The 14,603-nt window shown below is 32.9% G+C and overlaps 1 long non-coding RNA gene across 2 annotated transcripts; it reads left to right on the top strand.

The window, feature by feature from the left end:
* Positions 1 to 1,572: 1,572 nt before the first annotated feature.
* Positions 1,573 to 4,382, top strand: LOC147843955 (uncharacterized). 2 transcript variants are annotated; one of them, XR_015491151.1, is made up of 5 exons: positions 1,573 to 1,645; positions 2,039 to 2,116; positions 2,209 to 2,238; positions 2,542 to 2,602; positions 3,236 to 3,372. It is a non-coding gene; the product is annotated as an uncharacterized LOC147843955 (long non-coding RNA). The 2 variants fall into 2 exon arrangements; XR_015491150.1 differs by lacking the exon at positions 2,209 to 2,238 and having other exon boundaries at positions 3,236 to 4,382.
* The last annotated feature ends 10,221 nt before the right edge of the window (positions 4,383 to 14,603 follow it).

Genomic DNA, 14,603 nt, shown 5'->3' with positions numbered 1-14,603 from the left:
AAAGTAGACTACCTCCAATAAAACATTGTCAAACCTCTCATCTTCACATAAAATGTAATTAAAAGCCAACACTTTTATAAACAATAGCTAGCCTAATGCTAACGTTACCTCTGCTAAAACTCTAACGGACTTTTTCCAAAGACACAACAGTCGCTATAAAAACATGTTCAACAGAAATATGTCAATTACCAGTAAGAAAAGTGTCAGAAACAGTTATATGTAACATTTGCGTAATTTTAGCGACTAAACTTACCTGAAATTAGTGAAAACTGCCGCATGAGAGAAGTACTGTTGACGGTCAGGTGTCGTGTCGTTGCTCCGTTTCCATGACAACGCTCTCTGCTGCAATGCTTGAATGGGGCTCGGTAATGGACACTTTAAAGTCACGCAGCATTTACATAAACATTTAAACAATTCATAAACATATTAAATAATGACATTTAATATTAAATCTTGATTTTTAAACTTAATGTTGTTTTGTTTTTAATAATAACCTGTTATATTAAAAACCTCTTGTAGTTTTATTTACTAAACTTTGCTTTTATTAATAACTATATTTTTATTTAGTGCCTCATTCGTTTAAAATGTAAAAAGTGTTAAACAAAAGTACTTATATCAGGTACAGAACAGCCAACAACATTAAAAACATCACCGGGTGGGCCATCGGTTAGCCACTGGTGTCCAGACGGCGGTCCACCCACGGTAATCCGCTGGTGGCGTGCCACCCAAAAAACGCCGGTGGGCCGACATAACTTTTAGAATGGGCGGCTTGCCGCTGGTAAGCCGACGGCGGTCCGCCCATATCAAGCCGCTGAATTTGTGCCGACCAAAAAACGCCGACGGTCCGCCAACTCATTGTTTGCTGGGTTAGAACAGCTGTTGCATTATTTATCAATATGTAGACCTTTCAGGATTCTCGGAATAAATAAAAGAATGTAAAACTGGAAATATGTTTGGACCATTATTGTTTACATCCCTCAAAATGATCTATATTACTTCAAAGTAGACAAGTCGTTTAAGGGTTGTAAAGTCCCAGCAAACAATGAGTTGGCGGACCGTCGGCGTTTTTTGGTCGGCACAAATTCAGCGGCTTGATACGGGCGGATCGCCGTCGGGTCACCGGCGGGAAGCCGCCCATTCTAAAAAGTTATGTCGGCCCACCGGCGTTTTTTGGGTGGCACGCCGCCAGCGGATTACCGTGGGTGGACCGCCGTCGGGACACCAGTGGCTAACCGATGGCCCACCCGGTGATGTTTTTAATGTTGTTGGCTGTTCTGTACCTGATATAAGTACTTTTGTCTAACACTTTTTACATTTAAAACGAATGAGGTACTAAATAAAAATATAGTTATTAATAAAAGCAAAGTTTAGTGTATAAAACTACAAGAGGTTTTAAATATAACAGGTTATTATTAAAACAAAACAAAATTAAGTTTAAAAATCAAGATTTAATATTAAATGTCATTATTTAATATGTTTATAAATTGTTTAAATGTTTATGTAAATGCTGCGTGACTTTAAAGTGTCCATTACCGAGCCCCATTCAAGCACTGCAGCGGAGAGCGTTGTCATGGAAACGAAGCAACGACACGACACCTGACCGTCAACAGCACTTCTCTCATGCGGCAGTTTTCACTCATTTCAGGTAAGTTTAGTCGCTAAAATCACGCAAATGTTACATACAACTGTTTCTGACACTTTTCTTACTGGTAATTGACATATTTCTGTTGAACATGTTTTTTATAGAGACTGTTGTGTCTTTGGGAAAAGTCCGTTAGAGTCTTAGCAGAGGTAACGTTAGCATTAGGCTAACGTTAGCTATTGTTTATAAAAGTGTTGGCTTTTAATTACATTTTATGTGTAGATGAGAGGTTTGACAATGTTTTATTGGAGGTAGTCTACTTTATTTAGCCTAAAATAAGCACTGTACTGTCGACAAGAGCGAATTAAAATGTTAAAGTTAGTACATATGTGTTACTTTGATATTTCACAGTAATGTAAACTAATATTAATTTTAAAAAGTGCTCTGTGGTTTCAGGAGTGACAAAATTACCCCTACAACAGAAGAGAAGAGCCAAGATGAAGGGAGCTAATCACAGAGCTGGAGGAAACACATGTAAGACTATAATTAACTGTTAAATAGATTAATGTTTATTTTTTTAAGAAATCCCTACATTATCATGCATCTGATACATGTCTTGATTGCAGTTATTTTAAAGTTTTGACATCCAAACATAAGTGAGTGGTTTTAAACTATTTTTTACATTGCTTTTCTCAAAGCTGAATTTACAGCATCAGTGCTCCAGTCCAAAATGTAATATTGTATTCATAATTTGCTGCTGATCAAGCAAGATTTCTTATTTTTATCATGTTTTGTTATTTCAGGATTCATTGATGAATAGAAAGTTTAAATTGAAAAGCATTTGAATCAGAAATCTTAACTCTCTTCTGATCAGTTTTATGCACCCTTGTTTAATACAAGTATCCATTTCTTAAAATGTGTTAGTAATATATATATATATTTTTATTACTTCTTTCTAGATTTTGGATCGTCCTCCACTCACTCTACCACTTTGTTTTTCATTGCCAGACTTCATTTAAGGTAAGTAATATTATAGTGACACTTAAAAGTATTCCCAATGATTAATTTTATTAATGTTAATATTAATATCAACTGCATCAAACAAATTAGCCTATTAGAATGATTTCTGAAGGGTCATCTGACACTGGAGTAATGATGCTAACAAATCAGCTTTGACCCTACAATAATAAAATACATGGTCACATTTTATTTTGATGGTCTGTTTGTTGAATTTAAGTTGCATTGCATCTACATGCCAACTAATTCTCATTAGATTATAAGTAGACTGTTAGGGTTGCGGTTAGGGTTGGTGTAAGTTGACATGTACTTGGTAAGTTTCTTAAAGTCAGTTAAATGTCTGTTAAAGGAGCAGAATCAACAGATTTTAAGCAGACAGTCTATTAATACTCAAATGGACCATCAAAATAAAGTGTTACCAAATATATTTTAAAATGTATTGAAATTAAAAATCATTATTTTAAACTGTAAAAATATTTCAGTGCTACTTTTAAACTGTAAATTAATGTTATCGATCAAATCAATGCAGTCTTGATGTCCAATAAAAAGACAATAAAAAATACAAACATTAATGTCCATAATGACCTAGTTACTGATGATGGACAAAAATAATGACTGATGATTCTGTTATTTTAGGATAAGAAAGAAGCCTGCTACAAGAGAGACAGCGGAAGGGAGCCTCAAAGACATTTTTATTAGGATCTGCTAATCATGAGGGGGCAGACAAAAGAACCTGCATTTTCCTTCAGCTTAATATCAGGGGTTGCCACAGCGTAAGGAACTGGATATTACTTTGGCATATGTTTTACACAGCCTTCCAGCTGCAACCCAGCACTGTGAAACACCCATACACTCTCGTATTCACAGACACTTCTACACTATTTTCAAATTCACCTATAGCACAAGTGTTTGGACTGTGGTGGAAACCCACACCAAAACAGGGAGAACATGCAAACTCCACACAGAAATGGCAGCGGACCCAGCCGGGACTCATACCAGCAACCTTTTTGCTGTGAGGTGACAGTCTGAGCCACTGTGCTGCCCCAGTGTAGTTATTAATAACCTCCAGATGTTTTAGTTTGATTTTGTAATAATAATGCACGTTTACATTTATTGTAATATGTATGTTAATATTTATCCACAATGTAATTTATTTTTATGTTATTTATAATAACGTTAAATGTCATAAGGATGTTATAATTTAATATAATATTATAATAAATAATTATAATAATGTTAAAATATAAATAATACAAGATTATTTATGTTTTTAATAGTTTATTTTTATAATGAGAAGTCTCAAAGTTTTTCTTTATTATAGAAAACTCATTGTTGAATGGCTACCACTTTAAAATAAGGTTGTATGAAATAGTTAATTTATTTACTAACATAATAAACAATACATTTACTACAGTATTTATTCATCTTTGCTAATGTTGGTGAATGGTAAAAAGTTGTTAATTGTTAATTCATGTTAACTTGCAATGTATTAACTAATGTTAACAAGCATGACTGATTTTATTAATGCATTAGTAAATGCTGTACATAAATTATGCTGTACAGGTATTGTTCTTATTAGTTCACATTTAAACCATTAACATTACTTATAAAACCACTGTAAAATGTAACTGTTGTATGTATGTTGTTATATTATATTTGTATGTATTTTATATGTATTTTGTTATATTTGTTAACGTATGTGTTTTTGAAACATTTCATTATAATCTAAGTGTTTAATGTATGTTCTTTATGCTGTATTATAAATAAATGTTGTAATGATTAAGTATTTTGTACTTGATTTCATTATTGGACATATTTATATTGAATACAATTGTAAAGGCTAATATAATATTTAAAAATGACATGTGGACCGACCGTGGGCCGCCAGCAGACACTTATTTAAAACCAGCGGCCCGATGGCGGACCACCGCCGGAAAAGCGGCGGCAGCCGCTGGTGGGCCGCTGGAATAACGATGAGCAAATTGACGGTGGACCGCGGGCGGCGCTCGCCGGTGGACCGCCGACTTTGCCGCCGGCGGGCCGCCAGTGGCCCGCTGGTCTCATGTTAGCTGGGGTCTTTACTACTATAGGCCTATATTTATTTTCATATAAATTATAATCATCTTAATTTCCTGCAGCATTATGGCGCTAAAAATAAAACAGAAACGGAAAAACTCTAACTTTCTGTCAGGATATTAGCTAATTTTATGGACATAAAGCGTAAAAAACAATGCAATTTAAGCAAAAAATCCAGCGTACAAAAAAAAATGAATGCCTTGATATGAGTAGAGCACATAGCCTACTTTTACGGATTGATAAACATTTATGAGACATTTACAAACCAGATGTCTTCGCTTCCGTCCGTGCCCGTAATGCACTTTGTTGTCTACATCATTAGAATTTAATTCATATTTTTTTGCTATTTAATGAATAATTCGACTGGAATAACAATGTGTGGACACGGAAAGAGACGTTTTAAAGGTGCCTAATGGACTTGATAAGATAAATTCAAGCATGTTAAGTGTTTTTATGTGTTTTTTATCCCTATTGTTTTGGTGCGTGTGTCCAGACCTTCATTTATTTTTCATGAACATGTTTCTGTCTCCTGTCACCTTCTCACCTAATGCATTAAGGCCAAGAAGGCTCATGTTGTCCTGGTGTGGAATTAGAAGAAATTATTTTCAACACCCATGTAAATGTCTAAAGCTAAAAAGAAATGACTCTTACTGTTTTTCTCTCCCGCAAAAAGACATGTGTTTCTTTTATATCTGGCTCATGCCTCTTATAAATTGAAAACAAAACACATTAAACTAATTTTTGTGTGACAGTTGAGTCATAGCAAAAATAAATAAATAAATAAAATTACTTTTTAACACGTTTTTAATCAATTAAATTATTTTTCCTATATTTGGGTATCATTTTATAATTATTTTAATTTTCTTAAAGCACTTTCAATTAACACCATATCTGAAATGTGCTATATATAAATACACTTGCCTTTTAAATAAAATGTAAACATATTATTAGTTTTTCTTCTTTTTTTATCTTAAATCTATTGATTTAAGCCATTTTTTCTTTGTGCAATATGAATCGTGCAGTGCTTAGCATATATCAGTACACCCCTCACAAATATATCTTTTAAATTTATATTTTTAGGAAGCTACAGAATATTATATTTGTGCATATACATTAGATGCAGTACTGAAGCCAAAGCTGGAGCTTATCTAACAAAATAACTAACAATAACGCTCCAAAAACTAGTACACCCAAATTTATATGTTATTGAAAAATATTAAATGCAAATTTTAAAAAGAGGAAAAATCAAGAGAAGCAAAAAAAAAAAAAAAATGAAATTGAAATTTTGTAGCTTGATTTTAATTGTATTATCTTTCAATTTCTAAATATGTTTGGTGACTAAAATATAAGTTTAATAAATATATCTGTTTAATAAATCTGTTTTGTTTAAATGCACCAAAATACTTAATATTCATTTTTAAAATGAGCTGTACTCAATTATGCTGAGCACTGTACAGTATATAAAGTCTTTATATGAAGTTATAGAACTAAATTTGACTATTAAATTGAGATTTTAATCAAAAAGTGTCCACAAAATAATCGGTCACTAATCGGTCAACAGTGTTACAAACATTGACCTTCACTATAAATCTGCTCTTATGTAAACAGAATCTCCATGCCTGACCTCAAATCTCAAAAGAAAAAAAAACCCTTAAAGAAGTGCAACCCCACATATCAGCATGCTTTTCGGTAAACGTAGATGGCATCAGTTCAGTGTTTGTCTCTCTATTGTCTTCACACATGATCGAACACTGAACAAGCTGAGGCGAAATTCATTATTCAGGAGCAGAAAAGCCACTCAGTGTTCAGGATGATGTTTACCTGCACTCAGCGTTTGTGAGAAGTGATCAGACACTCAGCTGTCTTGCTGAGCTGGGGTCAGGGAGCAGTGTTTGTTTGTTTGATTGTTGTAGTGCATCGTTTAGTTTGGCGAATCGTGGGCTTGTTTATGGGGGGTAAACAAAATCGAACAAGAATGCTTGAGTGAGGGGGAGAGAGAGGAGGAGAGACAGAAAGAACTAGGTGATGCAGGCCTTGAATTGAAGTTATAATTCGACCAAAAGCTCAAATTCTGTGGTCATTATTTATTCTATTATGGTGAAGTTGAGTAAATAAAGATAGACTAATAATTGTTTATTGTTTTTGAAATAGGTATTTTAGTGTGCTGACCAAGAATACATATACAATTAGATGCAAACAATATAGTAACATTATAGCAATATTATAAATATAGTAATATAATTTTTTTTTACAATTTATAACAACTGTTCTTATTTTTTTCATATTCTTTAATTAATTCTTGTGATACATTGCTATAACTCCAGCCTTCATGTTTTAATGATGACAATGCTGATTTGCTTAATTTTTTTATTATTTCTATCAATGCTGAAAGATGTTTTTGAATCCCTTTGATACATTAAACTGATCAAAAGTGACAGTAAAGACCTTTATAATAAAATGTAAAGTTCAGGATTTATTGTTCTTTTGAACTTTCTATTTATCAAAGAAAATTTAATATAAAAAGTATTCTAATATTTCCATAAAAATATTAAGAAAAACTTTGTAATTTAACAACATTCTAAAATTATTATTATTTTTATATTATATTTTTATTTGGGGGCGACGTGGTGGTGCAGTAGGTAGTGCTGTCACCTCACAGCAAAAAGGTCGCTGGTTCGAGGCTCTGATGGGTCAGTTGGCATTTTTGTGTGGAATTTGCATGTTCTCCCTGCATTTGTGTGGGTTTCCTCCAGGTGTTCTGGTTTCCCCCACAAGTCCGAAGACATGCTGTACAGGTGAATTGAGTAAGCTAAATTGTCCGTTTGTATGAGTGTGAATGAGTGCGTATGGATGTTTCCCAGAGATGGGTTGCAGCTGTAAGGGCATCCGCTGCGTAAAACAAATGCTGGATAAGTTGATGGTTCATTCCGCTGTAGCTACCCCAGATTTATAAAGAGACTAAGCTGATAAGAAAATGAATTAATTTTTATTTTGCAACACAGAATAATACAAAAAAAAAGCAACAACATTAAAGACAGAAAAGAATAGCCAAACAAAACAAAAAAAGACAGAAACAATATTTTAAGACCATTGTTACATCAGTTTATACATACAGTTGAAGTCAGAATTATTAGACCCCCTTAATTATTTTTTTCCCTAATTTCTGTTTAAAGGAGACATTATTTCAGCACATTTCTAAACATAATAGTTTTAATAACTCATTTCTAATAACGGATTTATTTTATCTTTGCCATGATGACGGTAAATAATAATTGACTAGATATTTTTCAAGACACTTCTTTACAGCTTAAATAGAAATTTAAAGACTTAACTAGGTTAATTAGGTTAGGCAGGTTAGGGTAGTTAGGCAAGTTATTCTATAACGATGGTTTGTTTCGTAGACTATTAAAAAAATATATAGCTTAAAGCGGCTAATAATTTTGACCTTAAAATAGTGATTAAAAAATTAAAACTGCCTAAATAAAATCTAGCCTACATAAAACAAATAAGACTTTCTCCAGAAGATAAAGTATTATCAGAAATACTGTGAACATTTCCTTGCTCTGTTAAACATCATTTGGGAAATATTTAAAAAAGAAAAAAAAATGAAAGAGGTGGCTAATAATTCTGACTTTAACTGAAGGTTAAAATGTTTCACATATATTTCTAGGCCAGTGGGCACAGGCAATATAGTGATCTTGCAAACAATGACAGGGTCATACCTTTAAACTGTTATCCTTAACATTTGACAGGTAATTCATGCAAAAAGCCAGAATTAAAATTCAAAAAGCCAGAATTTAAAAAGTAGTTTTGATGCCTTTTTTCGCTAGACAAAGACTATTTGTTTTAGCGATCACTATTTTACATTGGACAACTTTTTAAATTTAAAAGTATTTGTATTACATAATTTATATTTTAAATGATATTCCTCTTTATTACTGACTCCTTAAATAAACTCAGCTTTAGTAGAGCATTAGACAAATATAAAGAAATATATAAAAATATTCATTCATTCACTTTCCTTAGGCTTAGTCTCTGATTTATCAGAGGTCACACAGCGGAATGTACTGCTAATTATTCCAGCAAATGTTATACACAGCGGATACCCTTCCAGCCACACCCCAATACTGGGAAACACTCTCACATTCACACTTGCACTCTTACACTACGGCCAATTTAGTTCATCCAGTTCACCTATAGTCCATGTCTTTGCACTGTGGGGGAAACCAGAGCACCCATAGGAAACCCATGCGAAAACAGGGAGAACATGCAAACTCCACAAAGATATGCCAACTGACTCAGCCAGGACTTAAACTAGCGACCTTCTTGCTGTGAGGTGACAGTGCTAACAACTGAGAAACCGTGAAGCCCATATATAAAATATATATTTTAAAAAATGTATTATTTATAAATTTTGATCAGTAGTGCATAAGCATATTAGCTATGCAGTTTGTGTGTGTGTGTGTGTGTGTGTGTGTGTGTGTGTGTGTGTGTGTGTGTGTGTGTGTGTGTGTGTGTGTGTGTGTGTGTGTGTGTGGTCTTTTGTCAAAAAAAATGTATTTGTATTGAAATTTGGATCTATTTTACAGTAGGTACAACAAAATAGCTCCTCTCAGGACCTTCAGGACAAAAATGTCCACGCTTAAACTGCAAGAAAACTGCAGAACAGCATGCTTCAATACCATTTTGTGTGTAAAACTGTAACAATGTTTGTTTTAAGCATAAAATGTGTAAAGCTTTGGCACATTTTATTCTTGTTTGACCTGTGAAGCAAATAATCCCTTCCACCCATAGTCTCCTGTTTTAAATATTACTACAGGCCTGATGAATTAAAATTATGTAATTATAATTATGTGTGTGTGTAATCTACATTCAGACGTATGTATAATATCATCACAAAAGAAAAAAGAGAGAAATGTTTTTGATCTGATTATGAAACAGTCGCTCAAAAACAATATTCTTTTTGAGGTCAAGCAGGAGGCCAAACATCTCATTTGGCTTGAACCATATTCAAGCAGACACAAACGATGTAAGGAGGCATTTTAAAAAAGGTTCAGATTAGTGAAACAAGTGTTTGTGAAAGGTCAAGCTGTGGACATTAGGTCTCTCTCACACACACACACATACACACGCGCGCGCACACAGACGCTGCATGGCTGGCGGTGCCACTCGTGGTTAGTGATATCATTATGGCAGTTTTGCGTGGAGGGATCAGGACTGTGTGGCTAATGGAGAGTGACAGTGGCTCCTCGCTGCCGAAACACACTGCCCCAGAACATTTGGAGGTGGGGAGCCCCATTCACCCACACATCGCCTGTGTGCCGCACGCCATTAGCTCAACCCAACCCTTCCCTCAGTCTTGTTTGTATTATTGTACACTATATTGATCTATATTGATCAAATGCTACAAATATAGTTATAGTAATAAAAACAAATTACCCAATGCACTTCCTTTTTATAACTACAGGGTACATTATACTCAATACGAAATGAGTTTAGTTAACTCAAAATTGACTGAAAGTTAATTCTACTCATCAGAAAAGAGTTTTGAACTCAGTGTTAAAGGTAATGAGTTAATTACTTCAACTTAAGTGGAGTAAGTTCACAGCACTAATATAATATAGATTAGTTTTTTAACTCAAATGGTTTGTAGCAATCTGTTTCCTCAAACGGTTTGAGTTGACTTAACTTTGGGTTTTACAGCACTCAGTTGGTGTCTAGTTTAGGCTAGTTCTCTTCATTTATCAGGTTTTACTGTACTCAAATTGCTTCATTTAATCAAATGGATTAATTTCACAGTACTTATTAAGATTTGTTTTTTAACTTTGTTGCAATCGGTTTCCTGAAACGGTTTGACTTACCTTAACTTTTTTGGTTTTACAGTATACAGTATTTATTACAATTTATCTGTTAATACTACAATATTCATATATCCTTCATTAAAAGAGAGTGTTGTAAATACTACTATACCAAAATACCACAACATTTTGGTATGTAGTATGAGCTATATTACTCCAAACATTCATATCCCTTTAACTGCCCCACCAAGACAAACATATTTGGATTGCATTTCTTAACTCCTAATGTCGCTAATCGCTATGCATTTTTTTCCCAACATATCCTATAATTTCTAAAAAAAATAAATAAATAAATTCAACCTCTAAGTAAAGCTGAGACAAACAACACATAATGAATAAAATAAAATAAAATAAAATAAATTAAATTAAATTAAATTAAATTAAATTAAATTAAATTAAATTAAATTAAATTAAATTAAAGTAAAGTAAAGTAAAGTAAAGTAAAGTAAAGTAAAGTAAATTAAATTAAATTAAATTAAATTAAATTAAATTAAAGTATTACCCAGTGCACTTCTACTATAGTATTTATTATAAATTACTACTTGAGAAAATACTATAGACATTTCCAACATTCACAAATATTTTCCTCATTTTTGACAGAAGAAATAAACTCAAAGTGCTTTGAAATGAGCAAATAGTGATTATATTTTCACTTTAGAATAAGCTCCCCCTTTACAAGCTTTGATAATACATTAATTTTTAACACTACACTACACTATAGAAATGACACTTTGAATATGTATAATGAGTTCATACTGCTGTTTGAGTTGGAGTACAACTATAGACTAATGACGGAGAGTTTGTGTGGGGTCTGTCGAGGACTTTCTGTCTGCGTTTGCTGTAGGCTTTGACTTTGAGGATTATGAGGTCTCCATAGGGAACAGTCTTAGGATGAACTGATGGGGGAGGGGCTTCCATATGAGTGTTTTCTGGTCCACTAAGCAGCAGATACAAACACACACACACACACACACTGACCTGCACTCTGTACGGCTGCTGTTTTTTAGTAGTTAGTCAAGTAGTTACTGACGATTGCTGACTAATATGATATTCTCACCTTTATCCAAGTTTAGTTCACGTTTCATGGATTAAATTTAAACTGATATACAGTATTGAAACAAATTTTCAGTTTATTTACTATCGTATAAAGCAATTGCATCTCTTTATAGTAGTAGTAGTAGTAGTAGTAGTAGTAGTAGTAGTAGCAAACTTTATTGTCCTTGACAGGAAAATTTGTTATGGGCATCATCATATTGCTGCAGACATTCCATAAAAACAAGCAATAAAAACAATACAAAATACAGTAGTTACAATAATCATAATGCTAATTAAGATAAACTCTTCTTAAATAAACTGAAACAGGTACAAAGGATTTCTTATCGGTTCAACCTACACTTCTCATACCAGAGGAAAGCAATTCATAACGTGGAGTCAAAAAATTATTCAGACTCCTTTCCACCTGATCAAGGACAAAACTTCAGGATTAAAATATTCATCGTGCCCAACAATTTACCATCTTGTCTTTGAGAGATGAGATACTTGGTTAAATCCACGTTTTCATATTTGAATAATTAGATATAATTTTTTTCTGTTTTCACAATCCTTTTCAAGCTTTAAAGGTTTCATGGACTTCTAAAAACGGGACTGAAATCTCTGAATTTTGATTAAAATATCAGGAATATTTCAGCTGAAATGGATAATGTAAAAACTTAAACATTTGCTTTCAACGGTGAATACTTCTTGCAAAGTGAACACAAACAACAGACACATATTATATATGAAGAGTTTAGATGCAATAACCTCTACAGCTATCTGTTTCCTCTTAAATGAGCATTTTTTTCAGGCTCTCGTGTATATGTTCAGTAATTTCACTTTTATTGCAAAGAAGAAGTCCTTTCCTGGTCTTTAAAGTAAAATATCTCAAAATAAAGAATTATTAACCCCCTTTGAATTCATTTTTCTTTTTTAAATGTTTCCCGAATTATGTTTAACAGAGAAAGGAAATTTTCACAGTATGTCGGTTAATATTTTTTCTTCTGGAGAAAGTCTTTTTTGTTTTATTTCGGCTAGAACAAAAGCAGTTTTTATTTTTTTATGTACCATTTTAAGGTCAAAATTATTAGCCTCTTTAAGCTATATATTTTTTGATAGTCTACAGAACAAACCACTTTTATACAATAACTTACCTAATTACCCTAACCTGCCTAGTTAACCTAATTAACCTAGTCAAGCCTTTAAATGTCACTTTAAGCTGTATAGAAGTGTCTTGAAAAATATCTAGTCAAATATTATTTACTGTCATCATGACAAAGATAAATCAGTTATTAGAAATGAGTTATTAAAACTATTATGATTAGAAATGTGGTAAAGAAATCTTCTCTCCCTTTAACAGAAATTGGGAGAAAAAAATAAACAGGGAGGCTAATAATTCGGGGGGCTAATAATTCTGACTTTAGCTTTATATTAAAGGTGCTAATAATTTTGACGTGAAAAAAGTTTTTAAAATTAAAAACTGATTTTATTTTAGTCAAAATAAATCAAATAAGACTTTCACCAGAAGAAAACATTTTATCAGACATACTGTGAATTTGTTCTTGCTCTGTTAAACATCATTTGGCAAATATTTTAAAATTAAAAAAATTCAAAGAGGGGCTAATAATTCTGACTTTGCTCTCAATAAACTGTTAAGGTTCTTCAGGTCAAAGCTCGAAATGAAGAAGAGGAAAAAAAGCAATTATGAATACATAGATTAGTTGTAAGCTGCACTCCTACTCTACATTAGCATTAAGATGTAGGCTTTTCCATCTCTTCCCACTACGCAATAAATTCGCTTAAGTGGGTATCTTTCGCTTTCGCATTTTGCTTAAGTGGGCATCTTAACGATGAACGGGTTAATATCATTATAGGCTAATGTCAGAGAGGTAAAAGGGCCCTATTGGAGCGCGCATGTACCAGTGGCGTGTTTCCTGGAGGAGCTCCATGATGCCATTAGGACCAAGAAAATGAGCTCAGATCACTTAATTAGCAGTAAATAAGTGCTTTACTGAGCCGGGAAATCCAGCCGGGGTCAGAGGCTTTTCAAAGACTTGATTTGGCTTCTGTTTAAAGGCTTAGTATATCCCAAAACGTACATTTACTCAGACTTAACAGGTCTGTTCTGTCAAAACTGATAAAAAGATTTTTCAAAAATAAAATAAATAAAACATGAATTGAATGGTTTAATCCCAGTCTTTTAAAGTGACATGATTGCTTTAGGTGATCATCAGATCAGAGAAGTATAAAAGGATCTAAAATGGGTCTGAGCTTTAGATAGCATTAAAAAGATAAAGTGATATAAAGTCATGCTATAGCTTTCATTTTTTTCAATACAGTGGACAAGCGGGAGGCTATCGTCAACTCAACAAAGATGGTCACGCTTACGTGTTCTTTGAAATTTAAAAACAGACAAGGTGCATTTTTAGGAAATGAGTTACAATTTAAAAGTTAAAACATAAAATTTTAGAACAAAATTTTTGACAGGAGAGAGTGTTGACATTGTGTTTAGCTGAGCAGAAAATCAGTCATGATGTGCTTTAGTTACAGGTTTGGGGGAAAAAAGAAAGTAAAAAGCATGAAAAAAAACTAATACCTAAAGAATTTCTAAAACAAAGAACCATTTTAGCATAAAGAGGTCCTTCAGAATTATATGGTTTAAATACAATTATTTTATTGTGTAAAGAATTAGTAAAGAAGTGTTTCTGGAGTGGAAAAGACTTAAAGCACACAGTTCATGTGGATTTATTTCTTGATTTCTTACATTTTTATCTGTCAGAGTTTTGACTGATCAAGCTTTGAAAGGAGCAATGTAATTGTAAATTGTAATATGGCTTTAGTTTGGAGCAATGTGGTAATAAGTAAATGATGAGAGAATTTTGATTTTGAGGTAAACTAACCCTTTTAATTAGAAGAAGCATGTCTGTATTTCCCAGTTCAAAGTTTTATATTTTTGATGCCCACAAACGGGCATGATTTAAAAATAACAAAATAAATACATTTGCGTTTTTACATTTAAAAAAAAACACTGCGTTCTG

This window comes from Danio rerio, chromosome 5 (assembly GCF_052040795.2).
Source record: "Danio rerio strain M-AB ecotype USA chromosome 5, GRCz13ab, whole genome shotgun sequence".
NCBI classification, from domain to species: Eukaryota; Metazoa; Chordata; class Actinopteri; order Cypriniformes; family Danionidae; genus Danio; species Danio rerio.
This window is presented reverse-complemented; position numbering and strand designations above follow the sequence as displayed.